This window comes from Ochotona curzoniae, unplaced genomic scaffold (assembly GCF_017591425.1).
Source record: "Ochotona curzoniae isolate NIBS_2020 unplaced genomic scaffold, NIBS_Ocur_1.0 contig_3502, whole genome shotgun sequence".
In the NCBI taxonomy this organism is placed as follows: domain Eukaryota; kingdom Metazoa; phylum Chordata; class Mammalia; order Lagomorpha; family Ochotonidae; genus Ochotona; species Ochotona curzoniae.
The window spans coordinates 186,051-194,385 of NW_024465886.1; the positions used below are offsets into that span (position 1 = coordinate 186,051).

Below are 8,335 nucleotides of genomic sequence, written 5' to 3' on the forward strand. Positions count from 1 at the left end.
AGACATCTCATGCTAATGGAAATGCCCCTGGTCACAACCAAATTCCACAACCAAATTCCAAGGCGGGTTCAAACAGCAGGATCAAGCCAGTGGTGCTTCAGGCACTGGACTGGTAACAACACCTGACATTTTCATATCATCTTATAGGTCAGTAGTCATACCTACTATGGATCATAAACTAAATAATATCCTGACGATGAATGCTACTGTTATAGTTGTAGAGATAGTTGAGGCTAGGTTAGTAGGTAGAACAATTGAACGTGAAGCTGCACTTAGGAAACATCCGAATCGTAAAGCACATCACTGTAAAACAGCTCTCCTCCAACGGGTACAAGTCCAACCCCATGCGGGGAACTGATCAGAATGACCAAAGTATGAATTTTAACTGCATATTTTTGATAGCCACTTATTCATTTTCTGTTTTTTCAGTCATAGGAGCAGAAAGAGAAACATGCATGCACACACACACACACGCACGCACACACACACACACACACACAAAGAGAGAATGATCTTCTATCCATTGGTTCATTTTTCAAACACCTGCAATTGCCAGACTGAGCCCATGAGGCAGGAATTCCACCTGAGTCTCCCGGATAGGCAGTGAGGACTCAAGCATTTGAACCCCTACCTGCTTGCTGTCTGGTTCATCCCAGCTCCATCAGCAGTGGTGGAGATGGGACCCAACTACCGACACTCCCAGATGGGATGCAGGCAATGCAAACATTTGCTTAATTTACTGTACTAATGCATGCTCCTAAGTATCTTTAAAAGATAGGAGGTTTATTTTAAATAATGTGAAATAATATGTGGCCCTAGTAGAGGCTCAAGTATTTTCCCTACATTTATTTTTATGTTATTAATTTGCAAAACTAATCATTATATTTTTATAGACTATACAGCAAAATGGCGTTTGTGAAAGCGGGTAGCACATGGGAGAAATTGAGTAAAAGTTATTTTTAAAGCTAAATAAGTAAATAAATAAATAAAACACTTCAGCTCAGCACTTGTCTGGTCCACCACGAATTCTATTTCTGGAATGAAACCCGACAGAACCCTCTCTGACACGGCGTCTGAGGACAAGCACTGCCGTGTGTGCTAGGGACTCACTGTGTTCAGACTTCCTTTGGTGCCTGCAACTGTGCTTCTTGCACACACAGTGCACGATGTACAGGGCAGGCACAAGCCAGCGACGTCAGCAGTGATGATCTACTGATCTACTGGATTAAATGCCAATGTTTTACTGAGCCTCTATTTCAAACAACCCAAACCTCAGAATTCTGTGCCCCCAAATCACACCTTCTATCTTGACCCATCCTCACATCCTACTTGCATACTCAGGGATCCTTTCACACTCAATAGAACGTTACAGAAAAAGTTCAGCCATGTGATAGAGGCTGATGCAGAAAATTCGATACAAAGATCTCTCCAACTGGAATCACTGAAAATTCGGGACACTTTCTCTGAAGGAAAAATCCCTAGACCATGAGGGATGAGACCTTCACCCCGGCTGAGGTGGCCAGGGAGGGACTCTCATCCGGCTCCTGCAGGAGACAGCAGACCCTTCTCCCGCTGGAGAGTAAGTGGTTAACTAAAACAAAACCCCTGTGCAGCAGAGAAGAGCTATCGGTGCCAACTGCTGTGCCTGCCATGCCAAGGGCTGCTGGTGTCCACAGGAAGGCAGAGCACAGCATTCCCTCAGATTTGTCATCAGAAAGATGAGGAACGAAGGCACAGAAGAGCCCCGAGATCGTGGTGAGGGCAACAGAGCAAGCTTTGCAAGCACTAACCAAAACAGCCCAACAGTAAGAGCAACAGCAGCTAGCACAGACCAAGTGCTCGCCACGTGTGGGCAGGATTAACGCATTCAGCAGCAAGTTTATGAAACGAGAATCGCATCACCTCCATTAAACCATGCAGGACCCCAAATCACAGAAGGATAGGAAAACCGCCAACGTTACACTGGCAAGAAGCGGCATGGGTGGGACTTGAATCCAAGTCCAACTTTGTCCAAAACCTGCCTCAACGCCTCTGGATCGTTATCATGTTGAAGTCTCATAACATGTCTCATGATTATTAAAGTCCTATTATTATCCTCATTTTTAAAAACAGAACAGAGTATGTCTTACATAAAGTGTCCATTCTCGGGTCACTGAGCTGATAAATATGATAAATGTAGATTTATAGGGAGAAGGTGAAACAGAGAAAAACATCTTACTGCTGGTTCAGGGAACTGGATGGGAAGAGTGGAGTTGCCGGGATATGAACCAGTGCCCATATGGGATCCCGGAACATGAAAGGCAAGGACTTTAGCCGCTAGGCTACCACGCTAGGCCCCCTTTCTAAATTTTTATTCTACATCGTGTCCATGTATATGCTCACTGAGGCCTTACTGTCCTTTAGTGACCAACTCTTTGTTTTGAATTTTAATATTGACAACAATGACATTCATTAAAGTAAGGATGGTTTTGTCATTTGACCTATTCTTTATACCTCAGGGTGGAGCTCCCATGACAGTGGCTGGTAAAGATGCCTGAGCACAGCAGCTTGAGCACACACCAGGAAGCATGGCTAGTGATTGTGGATTCCTTTTACCCCAAACCTGACTCCTGGTTGTCAGCAATAAACTTCATCTGAAGCTTAAATGGCTGACATTTATTTACTGCCGCCCAGCATGGGAAGGAATTACAAGCCAAGAAAAGTTATGTCAGCAGTCTTTGGGGCTATAAGATCAATGGATTTTTTTTTTCTACCATGCTGTGTTCCAAAATTAATCTGGTTCCTGCCTGCCACAAACTGACACAGATTATTTAAGGCACAGCATTTATCCTCCACAATTAGGATTTCCCCAGTCCTTCCATTATAAGATCAAACAAAATGAACCTGTTTTGTATCTTAGGAAGCTGTGAGCTGAGATGCCCGTTAGCTCCAATACATGTGCTCCGCTGCTCAAATGCTGCCAGGTTCCTTGGCATTTGATAGATTCACAGTGTGGATCCAGCCGCTTGTTAAGCTCGCTCAGAGAAAGCCAGTACAATTCAAGACTTTCCTACACAGCTAGAAGAAGGAAAGCAAACCCATGCACGGCCGTGCCCACTTCTTTTAGGATTACTGGGTTTCATTGTATCCATCATGATATCTGGTGCTTTGCTTTGTTAATATTCTACAAGCTTCCCAGGTTCAAACTCAGAATATTTAGTGTATCAGCTATGTATGATCTGTGTGGCAGAATGATCGGCTTGGAAGGGACGTTCCTGGTGAAACCAGTCAAGAGAAAACTACTTAAGTGAGCTGTACTGCGTTTGTGTTCTTTCATAAGAGGGAAGATTTCCACTCTACAGGTGTGGTGGATAGCAATTCATTGTGTGCTGTGACTAAGTAATCAAGAAAGAACACAGATTTCTTTCTTACAGAGCCACTTGTAAAGTGAGGTGCAGAGACGTTGCACATTAATGATGTATATAATCCATGGCCCAAGAGTGTATGGTACAGAGGAGTCTCAATGCTGTTATGTAACTATCACAAAGACGACATTCTCTTGTTGGGGCTTCAGGTACCGCCCTGCCGTCTTCTGTCTGCAGCCTTGCAGTTGCTGCGTCCTAGGAAGCCAAGTAAGGGAGTCCCTCAAACATGAACATCCTCTCCTGGGAAGCACTTTCCCTAAGCTCTGTCAAGAAAACCGACAGGAGAGCTTTCCTGATCTTCCGGCTCTTATTTCTCTCTGAAGTGGGGAACTGGGTCACTTTAAGTGGTATGTGTCTATAAAATTGGTTACAATTGGACGTGTGTTTTTAAGCTTGGGGCCTCCCAGAGTTTGGGAGTGCTGTGGATTTTACCTTCTGGCTACAGTCACATGTTTTCATAAATTAATTCAGAAGATACCCATGAGCTGTTTATGTTTTCACTCTCATTTTGGTCTTGATGTGAGGCCCAAGGATTCTGGGCTCTGCACTGAGCATACTCCAGGCTGGGCTCCAGGCTCTGCACTGAGTGTAAATTATGGTTACATTCCTTTTACCCTTCTTGGACCAGTATGCAAGACTACACAAGCACATATTCATTTTTCACTTATATCACATCTGCTAATACTCACTGGTCAAAGTAAGTTCACTTGATCAAGCTGAAAAATGGAGAAAATATATTTTTCCCACCATATGACAAAAAATATAAATATATAGATATATTACTATAGTAGTCGCATGAAGGATATGAATATACATATATACACATATATAAAGAATGAAGAATTGCAAACCAATCTATAATGACACGACAAGGAGAATGTGTCACTTATGTCCATACGAGTTCATTAAAAATCACACACATCCAAAATTGGAAAGAAAGAGCTGTGGCCCTAAGAGTCGTAAAACATTTGAAAATTAATTACAATAAAGAAGCTGAGGCCCCAAACAGGGAAACATTTCATTAAACTCGGGTCTAGCCGCCGTCCCATCAAGCAGCTGCCATGCTATGTAGATGTGTTCAACAAGGCTGAGGTCTGAGTTTCTTGCAGAAAAACACTTTGCCGTTTCTACCTTCACTATCACATGAATTCCTAGCAGCATACAAGTAATCTGGGCCAACTAAAGGTGAATTTTCAATGTGTTCGAATTTTCACATGAAAAATGACAACATTTTTTGAGTTTAAATCTCTCATCTACTAATACTTATGTTAATACTTAGTAGAAACATATTAATTTAAAACTGTTCTGAAAATAGTTTCATGTATTATGTGCACACAAACATTCCTTTGATTTGTCCTTCAAGGTTTATACTGGTTGCTAAAATATTGAACTGTATCTCCACTGGCTGGCAATAGCATCACTGCTAGTCCCCCCAGAAATCCTTCCACTGACACCCATCTCCTTACATTCTAGCAACTACATCATAGCAATGGCCTCTCGGTATCTTGACAAAACCATACCAAGAATTTATTCTGATGAGTCTGAGACCATAACAGACAATTTCTAAAGTATTTTTGGATATCTCTATTATCATCTGAATTAACATATGTGGGATTCTCATCCAAGGACAGAATTTGCCACAGGTCATCTGCTGGGCTTGAACGCATTGTATTAGCTCTCTGGTTTTATTTTTATCATTTGTAAAAACACCCTTTACTGTATAAATCCTTTGTCACAAGCTTGTGCCTGGGACTAGAGATAGAGTGACAGACACACACACAAAAAAAAGACTCATAACCTTCGCTGTCAGTGTGATATTATGGGTTAAGCCCCAACCTACAGAGCCAGTATCCCGCATGTGTGCCAGTTTGAACCCCAGCTGCCCCACTTCCCATCCAGGTTCCTGCTAATGAGCTTGGCAAAGCAGGAGACCTAATGAAGCTCCAGGCTCCTGGCTTCAGATTGAGCCAGCCCTGACTGCTGAGGTCATTTGGAGAGTGAATCAGCAGGTATAAAACCTCTCTCTCTCTCTTTCTGTCTTTCTCTTTCTTTCTGTCTCTCCTTCCCTCCCTCTCTGTAACTTAGCCTTTCAAATACAATGAAATCCTTACAAATAAAAAGATTCTGCAACTTACACGATTCTGTAACAAGTGAGCATGTAGCTGATGATGAGACAAATGCCAGCGTAACGAGTGGGGAGTTGGTAGAGATGACAGAGCAAGCGATCCAGCCAGGGAAAGACTACCAGGCCAGAGAACTCTTCCTGGAAGAAGCACCATCTAGGCTGAGATGTTCAGGCGTGTCGAACAGGAGGCAGGGAAAGGGGAGAGTTCTTAACACTAACAAATATTTGGAAAGGAAGGGAACTTAAATTGAATATATTTCAAAAGGTCCATGAAAAGTGGAATAACAACATCAGTTTATTTTGGTGCAATTTTTTTGTGAAATTCATTATACATTTTTCATAACATTCATTTCCATAAAATTTTAGAAACCTGTGCATTATGAATATGGAAAGAAGATCAACATAGCAGAGAAAAGTGAATTTTAGATGGAGCTGAGCACATAGGCAGAGCTCACATGAAGTTAGACTTTTTTCTAATGTGAATTTAGATTTTTGTCTAAGGTCAGTGAGAAGCCATTGATGAATTTTAAGCTGCCTAATGACAAGAGTAATCTATTCATTTACTTATAAAGACTTATGGATTTATTTAGGAGGCAGAGTTACAGAGAGAACCCTCACCTGCTTCCTCACTTCCTAGACGGCCACAACGGCTAGCACGGGTCCAAATGGCCACAGTGGCCAGGGCTGGACTCCATCTGGGTGTGCCGTGGGGGTGGCAGCCATGCAAGGAGCATCTTCTGCTGGTAGGAAAGTGCGTTTACAGGGAACTGGATCAGAGAAACAGCAGCTGGAACTCAACTGGCACCCACCCGGGATTACAGCACGGAAGGGGACAGCTTAACCCCCTGCAGGCCAGTGCCTGCTTTACGATTTCTAACCTCGGCCTGTGAGGTCTTCTTGCTCACTTAAAACCAAAAAAGACGGATCAGCCTTCATTTTGAAATCAGACATGGTTTTGAAACCCTAAGAATCACACTTCCTCCATTTAAAACCGCTTCATGTGGCAGTGACTAATGATTTCAGGCACAGTCCCAGGAAGCAGCCTGCCCGGGTGCAGCCTCTCCCCTTTGCAACGCGGTGTCTCCTCTTCCTTGGTGGGAAAATACGCAGAATCTTTACTTCACAGAATGGCTAAATTTAAAAAACAGAGTCTTTGCATGCAGGAAGCATAGATATTTTATTATTTCCCAAACCTGAATTTTATATACTTGCATTCTTTGTTTCTAGGAGCTGGGCTAAGATAGAACTTTTTTTAAAAAAAAAATTAGGGCTTCAGGATCACAGCAGACAATTTATTGCTCTGAAATCTCCATTTGGAAATTAGGTGCAAATAAAATCTTAACTTCTTTCTTATAAATTATTCAATGATACTAAAATATAGATACCATTGAGACGCTCCAGATAGTGTTTATAATAAACGCCTGGAATTGATTCAATCAGCAAGAACAAACGATTGCAGCCTTTGAAGTTCGGAATGAGATATTTGCAAGCAGAAAGTTTCCAGCATCTTTACCTCCAGTTTTAATAACTGCACCTTCCTTCTCTTCCTTGTTGCACTTGCTAAAATATGCAGTGGTCTGCCCTGTCTATACAGCTATTAGTACTTGTGTTCATTCTATTGCTGCTGCAATAAAAGGCTATACTGTATATTGGCAAAGGCCAACACAAATTGATTATCCTACAGCACAAACATGAAATGGGTCTCGCAGAACTAAGATCCAGGCGTCAACAGGATTGTGTTCTGTTCTGGTGGACCAAGGGGGCAATCTATTGCATTTTCCACCCTCTAGATGCAGCCCACTGACCTTGGCTCATGGGCTTCTACCACGGTCTTCAAAGCCAGCAACGTTAGGCCAAGTCCTTCCCACATTCTCAGTTAGCTCGGGCTGCCATAGCAAAACACTACAGAGGGATGACTCCAGCAGTAGAGGCTTACCTCCTTAGCATCTGGGAGGTTGGAAGGCCAAGAGAGAACGCAAGCACGGCTGGGTTCTGGCGAGGGCACACGGTGCTTGGGTTACAGATGGGTTCCTCTTCACTGTGTCTTCAGTGCAGAGACAGTCCCCCGGTGTTTCTTCTGCCAAGGACAAAACCCCATCATGAGGATTCCATGCTCAAGAGCTCATGTTAACACAATCACCTCCCAAAAGTCCAGTCTCCAACACCACCACACTGGACATCTGGACTGCTAGATCTGAATTTTGCTGGGGGACAGGGAAAGAGTAGATATATTTAATCTGTAGCATATATTATCATTCCAATTTCCTCTTTTGCCTTCCTCTTCTGTATTTAATGAATATTATGACTATTCTGGATCCACTTGGCTTATTCAGGATACTTTATCTAGTTTAAAATAGGCTAATGTAACCCAGGGGCCTGGCGCAATAACCTAGCAGCCAAAGTCCTCACCTTGCACACACCTGGATCCCATATGGGCACTGGTTTTAATCCCAGCAGCTCCACTTCCCATTCAGCTCCCTGCCTGTGGCCTGGGAAAGAAGTTGCAGATGCCCTAAAGCCTTGGGACCTTGGGACCCTGCAACCATGTGGGAGAACCAGAAGAGGCTCCAGGCTCCCTGCCTTCAGATTGGCTCACCACTGGCCATTGCGGCCACTTGGGGAGCGAACCAACAGACGGAAGATCTTTCTCTCTGTCTCTCCTCCTCTCTGTATATCTCACTTTCCAATAAAAATAAATAAATCTTTAAAACAAAATAAAATACACGAATATGAATCTTTATTCCCCATTTCCAAGTAAGGTAACATATTCACATGTTTGGGCATTAAGAAATGGATCTCTTAACGG

The 8,335-nt window shown here is 43.0% G+C and overlaps 2 long non-coding RNA genes across 2 annotated transcripts in view; both read right to left on the reverse strand.

The window, feature by feature from the left end:
• The window catches only part of LOC121156991, a 32,158-nt gene extending 24,401 nt beyond the window's left edge, over positions 1 to 7,757 (reverse strand). Inside the window, exon 1 of the long non-coding RNA XR_005883968.1 lies at positions 7,466 to 7,757. This is a non-coding gene — a long non-coding RNA (uncharacterized LOC121156991). The remainder of the gene's footprint in view (positions 1 to 7,465) is intronic.
• On the reverse strand, positions 5,482 to 7,452 carry LOC121156992. Its single transcript, XR_005883969.1, has 2 exons — positions 6,148 to 7,452; positions 5,482 to 5,688 (listed from the first exon to the last, which is right to left on the reverse strand). It is a non-coding gene; the product is annotated as an uncharacterized LOC121156992 (long non-coding RNA).
• Positions 7,758 to 8,335: the final 578 nt, after the last annotated feature.